The sequence below is a fragment of the Eriocheir sinensis genome, chromosome 1 (assembly GCF_024679095.1).
Source record: "Eriocheir sinensis breed Jianghai 21 chromosome 1, ASM2467909v1, whole genome shotgun sequence".
NCBI classification, from domain to species: domain Eukaryota; kingdom Metazoa; phylum Arthropoda; class Malacostraca; order Decapoda; family Varunidae; genus Eriocheir; species Eriocheir sinensis.
This window is the reverse complement of record NC_066509.1, coordinates 45,322,155-45,336,985: the sequence shown is the minus strand read 5'-3', so window position 1 is coordinate 45,336,985 and position 14,831 is coordinate 45,322,155.

Here is a 14,831-nt window from a genome sequence, read left to right as displayed (position 1 = left end):
CAGTCATTTCAATAAATGGAGACATTTTCCTAATTAGACTAGCAAACAAACTTCATTTCAGTAAATCATTGTATGTGCTGAGCCCCAAAACAACAAAATAAAAATTGTAACAACTAGACCCGGTCTCCCCTGCTCGCTTAATAGAAAGACATAAAACACGTGAATAGCAAGGCGGAGAGCCCGCCGCCTATCATCTCATACTTCCTTCCCACACTTCCTTCTTACCCTACTGTATCCCCTTCCTCTTTCACCCCCGTATCTCCCCCTAAAAAGTAGAAGTGAGATTAGTAGTAGACTAGTAGTAGTAATATTAGTAGTAGTAGTTGTTATAATAGTAGTAGTAGTAGCATTAGTAGTAATAGTGATAATACTAATAGTGGGAGAAGGAGGAGAAACATTGATATTGGTAGTAAAAAAAATAGTAGTAGCAACAGTAGTCGTGGTAAAAGTAGTAGCAGTTTTAGTCGTAATAGTGGTAATAGTATTGATAGGCTGAGGAGGAGGAGTAAACATAGCTAATGGTAGTAGTAGCTTTCTCTAATTCTTCCCGTGACTTCTGGCATCTAGCCAAAAATATTTCCTCCAATTTCACTTCTTCCTCTTTCTCTTCTCTCCTTAACCCGGACGGCAGCACTGCCTTCTCATCTGTCTTTAAGGCTGAACTCTTCGCTCAAACTTTCTGTAAGAACTCCACCCAGGACGATTCTGGGCATATTCCTCCTATTCATCCCCCCTCTGATTTCGTTATGCCTGTTATTAAGATTCTTCCTAATGATGTTTTCTATGCCCTCTCTGACCTCAACTCTCAGAAGGCTTATGGACCTGATGGAGTGCCTCCTATTGTCCTTAAAAACTGTGCTTCCGTGCTGACATCCTGCCTGGTCAAACTCTTTCGTCTCTGCCTATCAACATCTACTTTCCTTCCTGCTGGAAGTAAGCCTTCGTACAGCCTGTGCCTAAGAAGGGTGACCGCTCCAATCCCTCAAACTACCGCCCTATAATTTTACTTTCCTGTCTATCTAAAGCTTCTGAATCGATCCTTAACCGGAAGATTCACAAGCACCTTTCCACTTCTAACCTTCTATCTGATCGCCAGTATGGGTTCCGTAAGGGGCGTTCTACTGGCGATCTTCTTGCTCTCTTAACTGACTCTTGGTCATCCTCTCTTAGCCGTTTCGGTGAAACTTTCTCAGTTCCGCTAGACATCGAAAGCTTTTCATAGAGTCTGGCACAAATCTTTGCTTTCTAAACTACCCTCTTTCGGATTATATCCCTCTCTCTGTATCTTTATCTCCAGTTTCCTCTCCTTCCGTTCTATCTCTGCTGTGGTAGACGGTCACTGTTCTTCTCCTAAATCTATTAACTGTGCTGTTCCACAATTCTGTTTTCTCACCCACTTCCTATTATTCATCAATGATCTTTTTATAACAAACTGTTGTTATGAATACAGTTAACTGACGTCTAGGGGATGATTTGTGTTGGAAAGATAGCTAACTGTGACATAACACATAATTGTAAGGTTAAGTGAAAGTAAATGGTGATTTTACTCATTATTAATACTTAACCCAATAAGACAAATAATTACTTGACATCAGAAGAGAACATATGAAAAAATAGGCAATGTTACACTGACAAGAGTAAGTGGCTTGGTTCACTGAAGTGCTTAGTTAAGAGTTAGAGTTACAAAGAAGGAACCAAATATGAGAATTACTGATGAAGTGTGTGTGTGTGTGTGTGTGTGTGTGTGTGTGTGTGTGTGTGTGTGTGTGTGTGTGTGTGTGTGTGTGTGTGTGTGTGTGTGTGTGTGTGTGTGTGTGTGTGTTTGCTCGGAGAATGAAGAGCCCTTGCATCTTCGGAAAAGTGAGCTACCTCAGGTTAGACTGGCTGGGGTAAGCAGTTGGAGGTATTTATAACCTCGGCGGGCGAGTCGGTCCGAGAAGTGTGAGGCTTCGTGACATTTAGCTGAATGGTGGGTGAAGCTTCGATGTGGAGAGTCACGAGTCCTCGAGTGAATGAGCTGTTGCGGCTGGAGCTTCGAGGATTCGTGCGTGAACTAGTTATTCGTGAGGTGATGTTGTTTGATGGCGCGCTTCGAGGCTCAGTTGGACGAGAGTACCATAATACCTCCCTGCTTAGGAAGGACGTAACGATTGGAAGGAGTGTAGTAGTGAGGCGTAAGGATGGTGGGACCCTCGTCATTAGGTATTAGGTGGGCGAGAAAGGGCGTCGGCGATGCAGTTGTCACGTCCCTTGATGTGGTGAATTTCGATGGCGTAGGGCTGCAGCATAAGAGACCACCGGAGGAGGCGTTGGTTAGAGAACTTGTCACGATGAAGGAAGGTCAGGGGGTTATGGTCTGTGTATACTTGTAGAGGCTGGCTTCCGGCTTGTAAATAGTGCTCAAACTTCTGGATGGAGTTTATGATGGCCAGAAGTTCTTTTCCCACGGTGCTGTAGTTCTTTTGAAGTTTTTTTTTAACTTTGTGGAATGGTAGGCTATGAGGTGTAGGATGCCGTCTTTTTCTTGGAGGAGGACGGCACCTGAGGCGATGTCACTGGCGTCGGTATGCAGGACGAAGGGCTTGGTGAAGTCAGCAGCCTGCAAGACCGGTCCTTGAGTCAGCATATTATTGAGTTGGATGAAGGCTTGCTGGCAGTCTGTGGTCCACTTATACCCTACGGTTCCGCTTGTGAGCTGGGTCAGAGGGGCAGCGGCTTCTGCAAAGTTGGGGCAGAAGCGGCGGTAAAACCCTGTCATGCCGAGGAAGCGACGCAGCTCCTTGCGGGCAGCGGGAACCGGGTACTGAAGGACGGCAGCGACGTTGGCGGTTTTGTGTTGCACGCAGCCGCTGCCAACCTGGTGGCCCAGAGAGGATACAATTGCTGCTCCAAACGTTGATTTTGCCAGCTTGACTGTGAAGTTCGCCTCTTATAGCCTGTGGAGCACTTCTTTGATCTGCTGTAGATGGTGTTGCCAGTTGTTAGTATTACCCACTTCAATAAGGTCATCTACCCGAGGAAGAGGGTAGGCGTCTGGCACGGTTACGGCGTTCACTCTGCGGTAGTCTGCAGAGGCGGAGCTGACCGTCGTCCTTAGCAACGAGAAGACAGGGAGACGCCCATGAAGAGCTGCTGGGGACGGCCAAACCCTGTTCAAGTAGATAGTCCATCTCCTTTATTTGTTCCCGCCTCTGAGGGTTGAGCCTGTATGGAGCCTGGCGAATAGGTGTTGTTCCGGGAAATAGCTGCACATCATGAGAGAGAACATTGCAAAGTTTTGGGTTGTCGCCAAAGATGGCGTTGAGTTGGTTGATGCAATGTCCTGAGCTTGTGAGGGGAAGATATGAGTAAGGTGTTCATCCAGGTGTTGAAGTATGCAAGAGTCTTGTTGCGTGTCTGTAGGGTGTGTTGTTAACCATTACAGTTAAATCTACAGCCGTATTTGTATCAACTGAGCAACTCTTAAATTCATCTAATTCATCTAGGTAAGTTGAGGAAGAGAGGAAGGAAGGGTGAGGTGTGAATTTAATGTAAATTCATTTATGTTGTCGGTGTAAAAATAATTATTTTAAAACATAATATGACTGACAGAAATCAATCAACATCTATTTCTACTTGAAAGTAGGTATACGGTCCCTGAAAGTCAAGATCAAGACCAAGATTGCCCCATGCCCATCAAACGTAGCATTCTGGTGTGATTGGTGCATGTCATGGTTACACAGCAGCTCAGTGAAAGTCACCGCCCGAAGGTCTGGGTCCTGAGCAAAATCGTTCCCGTGAAATACCGGCTTTAGTTCGTGATTGCGTGAAGATCAACTGAATATTTTCAGTGATATATTTGAATGTTCGTGAATACAAAAAAAACAGTAGTGGGCACCGATCACTTTTTTGCTGTTCCGATCCCCGATCATCCGATCAGTTTGGGCAACTGATCCGATTCCGATCATCCGATCATTTTTCAAGTACTGCCGTTCTGATCACCATTCCGATCATCCGATCAATAAAATTTATAATAATTACTATTATCTTTTTAAATAAGAATCACAAGAAACACCTATTTAGCGACAGTGACCAATAATCTCCTATCCTTCCTGATTAAATAGCTTTCTAAATAAAAGATATTGGTCCATAAATAAATCAGTTACAAGAAGAACATAAGCAATAAGGTTTTGATTTTAAGTGAGCCGGTGTTGTGTCATCTGTCATCCACGTATCCTAAGACATCCCATCCTGATCTGCGCATGCGCGGAACCCGATGTTTACAAACACAGTGTTGATATCGTAGTTTGTCCTGGCAAGATGGCGGCAAGACAGCATGGCAGCTTTTAGGGGAAAATGGCCAAATTCAAAAATGACATGGACCCCATAATTCAGATAGCCTACCACTAAATGGAGAGAATCTGAGAAACATGATCATCAATCAGAAGAGAGTGTAGGTTATCTCATTTATCACATTTACCGACATACAAGGGGTGTAGGTTATCTCATTTATCACATTTACTGACATACAAGGGGTGTAGGTTATCTCATTTATCACATTTACTGACATACAAGGGGTGTATATTATATCATTTATCAAATTTAATGACATACAAGGTGTAGGTTATCTCATTTATCACATTTACCGACATACAAGGGGTGTAGGTTATCTCATTTATCACATTTACTGACATACAAGGGGTGTAGGTTATCTCATTTATCACATTTACCGACATACAAGGGGTGTAGGTTATCTCATTTATCACATTTACTGACATACAAGGGGTGTAGGTTATCTCATTTATCACATTTGCCGACATGCAAGAGGTGTAGGTTATCTCATTTATCACATTTGCCGACATACAAGGGGTGTAGGTTATCTCATTTATCACATTTGCCGACATACAAGGGGTGTAGGTTATCTCATTTATCACATTTACTGACATACAAGGGGTGTAGGGTATCTCATTTATCACATTTAAAGACATACAAGGGGTGTAGGTTATCTCATTTATCACATTTACTGACATACAAGGGGTGTAGGTTATCTCATTTATCACATTTGCCGACATACAAGGGGTGTAGGTTATCTCATTTATCACATTTGCCGACATACAAGGGGTGTAGGTTATCTCATTTATCACATTTACTGACATACAAGGGATATAGGTTATCTCATTTATCACATATACCGACATACAGGGGGTGTAGGTTATCTCATTTATCACATTTACCGATATACAAAGGGTGCAGGTTATCTCATTTATCACATTTACCGACATACAAGGGGTGTAGGTTATCTCATTTCACATTTACCGACATACAAAGGTGTAGGTTATCTCATGTATAGCATTTACCGACATACAAGGGGTGCAGGTTATCTCATTTATCACATTTACCGACATACAAGGGGTGTATGTTATCTCATTTATCACATTTACCGACATACAAGGGGTTTAGGTTATCTCATTTATCTCAATTACCGACATACAAGGGGTGTAGGTTATCTCATTTATCACATTTACCGACATACAAGGGGTGCAGGCTGTCTCATTTATCACATTTACTGACATACAAGGGGTGTATGTTATCTCATTTATCACATTTACCGACACACAAGGGGTGTTGGTTATCTCATTTATCACATTTACTGACATACAAGGGATGCAGGTTACCTCATTCATCACATATACCGACATACAAGGGGTGTAGGTTATCTCATTTATCACATTTACCGACATACAAGGGGTGTAGGTTATCTCATTTATCACATTTACCGACATACAAGGGGTGTAGGTTATCTCATTTATCACATTTACCGACATACAAGGGGTGTAGGTTATCTCATTTATCACATATACCGACATACAAGGGGTGTTGGTTATCTCATTTATCACATTTACCGACATACAAGGGGTGCAGGTTATCTCATTTATCACATTTACTGACATACAAGGTTTCAGGTTACCTCATTTATCGCATTTACCGACATACAAGGGGTATAGGGTACCACATTTTTCACATTTACTGACATACAAGGATAGGCGGTGGCTGAGTGATTAGCGTGCGGGGCCAGCATTCATCACGCCATGGACAATGTCGATTCGAATCCCCACGCTACCACCTGCTATTTTTTAGTCACCGCCGAGTGGCTTAAGACTACTCACAGGCTGTCCAGAAGACCACCTATCATCCCGGATTCTAGAAGAAACAGTACAAGCGAATAAAAAAATGAGTTCCAGGGGGCAGCATGAGCCAAGCATAACTAGCGCCACTATAAAGATTGCCTGCGCCATGACGGGCTTGGGCCGACCACCAGGCCCCTGAAGAAAGCCTACCGGCGCTATAGGCTGAGATGTAAACAACAAAAATATTTTACCTCATTTATCACATTTACCGACATACAAGGGGTGTAGGGTACCTCATTTATCACATTTACCGACATACAAGGGGTGTAGGGTACCTCATTTATCACATTTACCGACATTCAATGGGTGTAGGGTATCTCATTAATCACATTTACGGAGATACGAGGGGTATAGGTTATCTCATTTATCACATTTACCGACATACAAGGGGTGCAGGTTATCTCATAAATCTCATTTACCGAGATACAATGGGTGTAGGTTATCTCATTTATCACATTTACCGACATACAAGGGGTGCAGGTTATCTCATTTATCACGTTTACCGACATACAAGGGGTGTAAGTAATCTCATTTATCACATTTACCGACATACAAGGGGTGCAGGTTATCTCATAAATCTCATTTACCGAGATACAAGGGGTGCAGGTTATATCATTTATCACATCTACAGACATACAAGGGGTGCAGGTTATCTCATTTATCACATATACCGACATACAAGGGGTGCAGGTTATCTCATTTATCACATTTACCGACATACAAGGGGTGCAGGTTATCTCATTTATCACATTTACTGACATACAAGGGGAGCAGGTTATCTCATTTATCACATTTACTGACATACAAGGGGTGCAGGTTATCTCATTTATCACATTTACTGACATACAAGGGGTGTAGGTTATCTCATTTATCACATTTACCGACATACAAGGGGTGTAGGTTATCTCATTTATCACATTTACCGACATACAAGGGGTGCAGGTTATCTCATTTATCACATTTACCGACATACAAGGGGAGCAGGTTATCTCATTTATCACATTTACCGACATACCTCATTTACCTCATTTACTGACATACAAAGGGTGCAGGAAGAAACTTTCATATTTCAAGCAATTTTCAAATTCAAAACATACGTCAACATTTACTTTTAAAAAGATTAAAAAAAAAAAATTAAAAAAAAAACTCAGGTGGAACATATCGCGATAGGCAGTCGACAAAGACACGGTACCGTGTCGCAATTCATCCACCCTTTGTTTGTAAACAAATCCCGCGCATGCGTAGATTGGATGGGATGTCTTAGGATACGTGGATGGCAGATGACACCACACCGGGTAGGACACGTAGCAATGGGTTTAAGTTGGATAAGTTCAGGTTCAACAAAGACATGGGCAAGAATTGATTTACCAGCAGTAGTGGATGAGTGGAACAGAAGTAGAAGTCGTGTGGTGAGCGCCAACACGATAGATACATTCAAGAAGAGGTTAGATAAGTTCTTGGATGGGAGGGGTATGGGGCGTTAGTTTGGTGCCGTGGTCTGGGCCAATGTCAATATAACTATTTAGACATTAGTCTGGGCGGCATGTTGCACTGTCTCGCGAGACCTCCTTCCTCCTCCTCCTCTTGTTGCGGGGGGAACCCGACGGGTGGGTGGGGGGGTGTCGAAGGAAGGAATAAATTAACGATCAATAATTATCGCTTAATTTTATAGATAATGACGCTTATTGAAGTAACTATTTAGCAACATGTATAAAAGTAATTGTAAGAATTATGCAGTCCCTTGTTGCCATGACAACGTTGACCACTTTTTTTTTTCTGTGATCGGTGATCGGAAGTTAGTTTGTGAAGTTCCGATCTCCACAGTCCGATTACCTTTTACAACGATGATCCAGTCTTTGCATTCCGATCGTCAAGTGCTGTTCCGATCAGATCGGAAGATCGGACGATCGGACTGATGATCGGAAGTGCCCAGCTCTGCAAAAAAACCTCAAGTTGTTTTATATGAACCGCAAACGTGCCGATTTGCATCGATAATCTACCATATAAACACACGAAAGAACAATTTGTATATCAAATAGTATAGTCTGAATATACTCGAACGATTCATAACCCTTCAGATACCCATATTTCATCTCATTCAGGTACATAAAGTGACATCCGTCTCTGCAAGTGTCTTTACATAAGGAGTTTTGATGTGTTGCATGTAAACAGCACGAGTAGCTTAATATTCTAAATAGCCAAGCATAGCATTCAACAGTTACTATTTACTATTTCATGTTATTTCGAATAATATATATAAATATATATATATATATATCTATATCTATCTATATATATATATATATATATATATATATATATATATATATATATATATATATATATATATATATATATATATATATATATATATATATATATATATATATATATATATATATATATATATATATATATATATATATATATATATATATATATATATATATATATATATATATATATATATATATATATATATATATATATATATATATATATATATATATATATATATATATACTGAGGCTCGTCAGCCAGTCGGGTCTGTGCGCTGCCCCAAGTTAAATCTCATAACACACAAACAGAGTGTTTAAATGGCGGGCCGTAGTTCAAATTTTCCCGCCAGTACTGTTCCAGTGTTGTGTTTGCGCCAGGAGAGAGAGGCAGTGCGTCTTCCGCTATACTGAGGTAAGTTGTCTTCCGCTAACTGTTTCGTTAACACACATGAATATCAGTGTTAGTCACTGCTACCTATTTTGATACAAAACTGACATAACTTGTCAATCAATTCTTTGTTATAATACATGACTGTCAAATGGTTGAGGATAAACATGCCTGAGTGTCAGCAAATAGGAGAGGGCGTGGGTAGCGCGCAAACCCGCCAAACACCCTCATGGCGGGTCGCGCGCCCACCAGGCAAAAGCAACACGAGGCTAGAGTGCTTGTTTTGTTTTTGTTTTCTCTTTTTAGGCTATCTGCATTTTCAGTTTTTTTTTTTTTTGGAATATATGAAAACAAATATTATTCCATTATGCATGTTAATTTGTATTTTTGCTCTGATCCTTTTCAACAGCCCTTGCTGAAATGGCATCAACACAGCGGTACAAACAAGAACAAGTGGAGAAAGCTGTGGAGCTGGTAAGATCTAAACAGATGTCCCTGAATGCCGCCTCCAAAACTTTTGGTATCCCTTACGCCACCCTTGGGGATAAGGTCAGGGGAAGAAGACCTATGCAGCCTGCTCCCAAAACAGTTCTGTCAATGGAAGAGGAGAAGAAGCTAGTAGATTGGCTGATTGAAGTGTCTAAACGAGGTTTTGGACGGACCAAAGACGACCTCAAAGACATGGTGAAAACCATTCTCGATGATAGGGAAGAGAGGACTGTCTTCAAAAACAACCGCCCTGGAAAGGATTGGATGCGAGCCTTTTTCAAGAGGCATCCAGAGATACGGGAAAGAATTGGACAACCACTTGGCCGTGAGAGAGCAATTGTGACAAAGGATGCTCTAGGTGAATGGTTTCAGCAAATGAAACATTACCTGGACACCATCGATCCCACTTTGTTGACCTCTCCTGACCGGATCTTTAATGCTGATGAAAGTGGTTTTAATATATGTCCAAAGACAAAGAAAATCATCAGCATGACAGGAGCAAAACACGTCTACTCTGTCACAAGTGGCACACGGCAGCAAGTGACAATGTTGGCCTGCTCCTCTGCCATGGGGCAGTACCTTCCACCGCTGCTGATCTTTCCCTACACCAGAGATTCTCGCTTCAATGCGTTGGAAGGTTTTGAAGAGGCTTTTTTTCAAAAAACTCCAAATGGTTGGATCACTGAGGTGGTCTTTCTTAGCTTTCTGAGGGACATCTTCATTCCCAAAGTGGGAGAAAAGCGACCAGTGGTGCTGTTTGTGGACGGCCATTCCAGCCATCATTCCCTGGCAATCTGCACGCTGTGTAACGAGAATGGTGTCATCCTTTACTGCCTGAAGGCGCATGCCAGTCACCTTATCCAGCCACTGGATCAAGCTTTCTTTGGGGCAATCAAACTAGCATGGAGTGAAGCCGTCAGAAAGTTTCAGTACCAAACTGGAGAGAGTGTCACCATGTGCACGTTTGCCCGCACACTAAAGAAAGCTTGGGACACTACAGCACGACCAGAGCTTGCTTACAAGGGATTTGTTAAGTCTGGGATCTATCCTTTTAACCCTGAGGTTGTACTCAACTCAGACAAGCTGAAGCCAAGCTGCAGTTTCTCCAGCGCTGCTCCAGTCACTCTCCCTACCTCAGCATCTTTTGGCATCACTGCTCTTCCCGCATGTACCCCAACAATCTCAACCTCTGTTCCTTCTGCTTCACCAGCAGCCAAATCCAAGTTCCCTGGGCCAGAACAAAGAACTCCCACTCTCTCAGCATTCTCCAACATTTTTGAGCTGATGAAGCTGAGCCTGTCATTAGGGGAAGGAACAACTCTAAAATTCATGAAGCGGTACGAGGAGCGATACGACATGGATGACCCACCCTATGAAGACTGGAAGGTGTTGTTGGAGAAAACCTTACAGCCTGCCTCACAGTCCCTGCCTTCCACATCCCAGCCTGCCTCACAACCCCTGCCTTCCACATACCAGGCTGCCTCACAAACCCTGCCTTCCACATCCCAGCCTGCCTCACAACCCCTGCTTTACACATCCCAGGCTGCCTCACAACCCCTGCCTTCCACATCCCAGCCTGCCTCACAACCCCTGCCTTACACATCCCAGCCTGCCTCACAACCCTTGCCTTCCACATCCCAGCCTGCTCCACAACCCCTGCCTTACACATCCCAGCCTGCTCCACAACCTCTGCCTTCTACAAAGAAAAATTCCAAAACGATTGATGATTACCTCACGCTGCCCTCATTCCCGAAGAAAAAAGGATTAAAAAAGACCATCGCAGTATTGCCATGCTCAATAAGCGGTGTTGAGTACCGGCAAATGATTGAAGAGAAACAGAGAAAGAAACGAGAGGAGGAGAGGGAGAAAATGGAAAGAAAAAGAAAGAGAGAAGAGAGAAAAAAAATTATAGAACAAGAAGCTGAAGCAAAGAGAAAGAGAATGGAGGAAAAGAAAAGGCAGAAGGAAAACAACAGGAAAGAAAAAGAAAAGAGAAAAAGGAAAGAAAAACGATTCAGGACACTTCAGTATGTTTCCCAAAAGCAGAAAGACAAGGAAATAGAAACTTCAGAGAGTGCGGATGAGCCAGTCTTGGACGATGACTAGGATGATGTAATTGATGATATGAACGAGCTCTGTGGAAAATGTCAATGTGAAACAAAATGAAAGTTAAGGATAAAATGTGTATTGTGTGACAGCTGGTGGCATGCAGAATGTCTGAGTGAGATGAATTTGAGTGAAAAGTCTCAGGAGGACATTGATACAATGGATACTGAGTTTTTTTGTAATAAATGTAATTAGGCTATTTTGATACTGTTGAATGATTTTTTTCACGGAGTATTCTTAAGATTTTCGTTTCGATTTCTGAAAGGCATTTATTTGTTATTTTGACACTGTTAAATGAAACATTTCACGGAATATTCTTAAGATTTTCGTTTTTAACTCTGTGAGACATTTATTTGTTATTTTGATACTGGTAAATGAAACTTTTCCCGGAGTATTGTTAAGATTTTTGTTTTGAACTCTGTGGGACATTTATTTGTTTATGATATTCATAACTAAAGCACAGTTTTTATGTTTGTCAATACACTATTTTAAAAAATAAAAAAAAGTTAGTTTGCAATCTTTCATTTATTTTTCCAAAGCTTTTACTCCTTGAGAGGCAAGAGGATTTATTAACTACCTATTGAGAGTGATTTTGATAGCTTGTAGATTAAAACAAAGAACTTAAGGCACCTAGCGCGATGACCCGACATGCCATAGCGCACTGACCCCCCCCTGGCGCAACCCCCTCCTCAACCTAGCGCGTAGACCCGGCTGGGTGGCGCACAGACCCTACCTAACTTTCCCTTACTTACAGTGCACAATCGGGGAAACTGCAGCGATTGAGGGTAGCGCGTTACCCGCCATCATGAGCAGACAAAATTTTACACTCCTTGTTAAAATTTCGTTTTTGTATTCAAGTCTGGTGATTTTGTAGCAATTTTTTTTCTGCTTAGGGTAGCGCAAACTGCCTCCTCTACTCTCTCTCTCTCTCTCTCTCTCTCTCTCTCTCTATCTCTCTCTCTCTCTCTCTCTCTCTCTCTCTCTCTCTCTCTCTCTCTCTCTCTCTCTCTCTCTCTATATATATATATATATATATATATATATATATATATATATATATATATATATATATATATATATATATATATATATATATATATATATATATATATATATATATATATATATATATATATATATATATATATATATATATATATATATATATATATATGTATATATATATATATATATATATATATATATATATATATATATATATATATATATATATATAATCATTATTTACATGCAGTAAATTATTAAGACGTTATTTACATGCACTTGCAGAGACAGATATCTTTTAATATACCTGAAATGAGCTATCAATCGATGAATTTGAAGAAAAAAATAGCTCGTTCGAGCATCATGTGACTATGTTACTTGCTACAAGTTAGTATTTTCGTGTGCTTGCATGTTAGTTATCGATGCAAGTGACAGTTGTTTTTTGTTCACATAAATATTCAAATATATTATTGAAAAATAAGCTTGAATGTCTATCACAACAGTTGATTTTCACGTATTCACGGACTAGAAATGAGCAGTTGCCACATTCATCAAAATTCCCGCTTTGTTGGTGGACAGACGGAATGAAACGGACTCTAGTAGTGGTGCAGTGTGCGGTCGGTGGTCAGTAGGACACTTTGATAACGTATGGTTATTACTAGACCCTTAAGAGTGTGTCTCTTCCCCTCCCCCACACAGGAGGGACGGCCCTCCTCTTGGCTGTTGAGCGGGGCAGTGCTGAGTGTGTGTCTGCCCTCATACCCTCCAGTGACCTTAACGCCAAGGACGAGGATGGCCGCACACCCTTCCACTTGGCTGCTCAGCGAGACAGTGCTGAGTGTGTGTTTGCACTCATACCCTCCAGTGACCTTAACGCCAAGGACGAGGATGGCCTCACACCCCTCCACTTGGCTGCTATGCGGGGCAGTGCTGAGTGTGTGTCTGCCCTCATACCCTCCAGTGACCTTAACGCCAAGGACGAGGATGGCCTCACACCCCTCTACTTAGCTGCTATGGTAGGCAGTGCTGAGTGTGTGTCTGCCCTCATACCCTCCAATGACCTTAACGCCAAGGACAGGTATGGCCGCACACCCCTGCACTTGGCTGCTATGGGGGGCAGTGCTGAGTGTGTGTCTGCCTCATACCCTCCAGTGACCTTGACGCCAAGGACGAGGATGGCCGCACACCTTCCACTTGGCTGCTATGGGGGCAGTGCTGAGTGTGTGTCTGCCCTCATACCTCCAGTGACCTTAACGCCAAGGACAGGTATGGCCGCACACCCCTCCACTTGGCTGCTATGTGGGGCAGTGCTGAGTGTGTGTCTGCCCTCATACCCTCCAGTGACCTTAACGCCAAGGACGAGGATGGCCGCACACCCTCGTCTTTGCTGCTATGGTGGGCAGTGCTGAGTGTGTGTCTGCCCTCATACCCTCCAGTGACCTTAACGCCAAGGACAGGTAAGGCTGCACACCCTCCACTTGGCTGTTGAGCGGGGCAGTGCTGAGTGTGTGTCTGCCCTCATACCTCCAGTGACCTTAACGCCAAGGACAGGTATGGCTGCACACCCTCCACTTGGCTGCTGAGCGGGGCAGTGCTGAGTGTGTGTCTGCCTCATACCTCCAGTGACCTTAACGCCAAGGACAGGTATGGCTGCACACCCTCCACTTGGCTGTTGAGCGGGGCAGTGCTGAGTGTGTGTCTGCCCTCATACCCTCCAGTGACCTTAACGCCAAGGACAGGTATGGCCGCACACCCTTCCACTTGGCTGCTGAGCGGGGCAGTGCTGAGTGTGTGTCTGCCCTCATACCCTCCAGTGACCTAAACGCAAAGGACAGTTATGGCCACACACCCATCCACTTGGCTGCTCTGGGGGCAGTGCTGAGTGTGTGTCTGCCCTCATACCCTCCAGTGACCTTAACGCCAAGGACGAGGATGGCTGCACACCCCTCCTCTTGGCTGCTATGGGGGCAGTGCTGAGTGTGTGTCTGCCCTCATACCCTCCAGTGACCTTAACGCCAAGGACAGGTATGGCTGCACACCCTCCGCTTGGCTGTTGAGGGGCAGTGCTGAGTGTGTCTGCCTCATAATCTCCAGTGACCTTAACGCCAAGGACGAGGATGGCCACACACCCCTCCACGTGGCTGCTATGCGGGGCAGTGCTGAGTGTGTGTGTCTGCCTCATACCCTCCAGTGACCTTAACGCCAAGGACAGGTATGGCCGCACACCCCTCCACTTGGCTGTTGAGCGGGGCAGTGATGAGTGTGTGTCTGCCCTCATACCCTCCAGTGACCTTAACGTCAAGGACAAGGATGGCCGCACACCCCTCCTCTTGGCTGCTATGCGGGGCAGTGCTGAGTGTGTGTCTGCCCTCATACCCTCCAGTGACCTTAACGTCA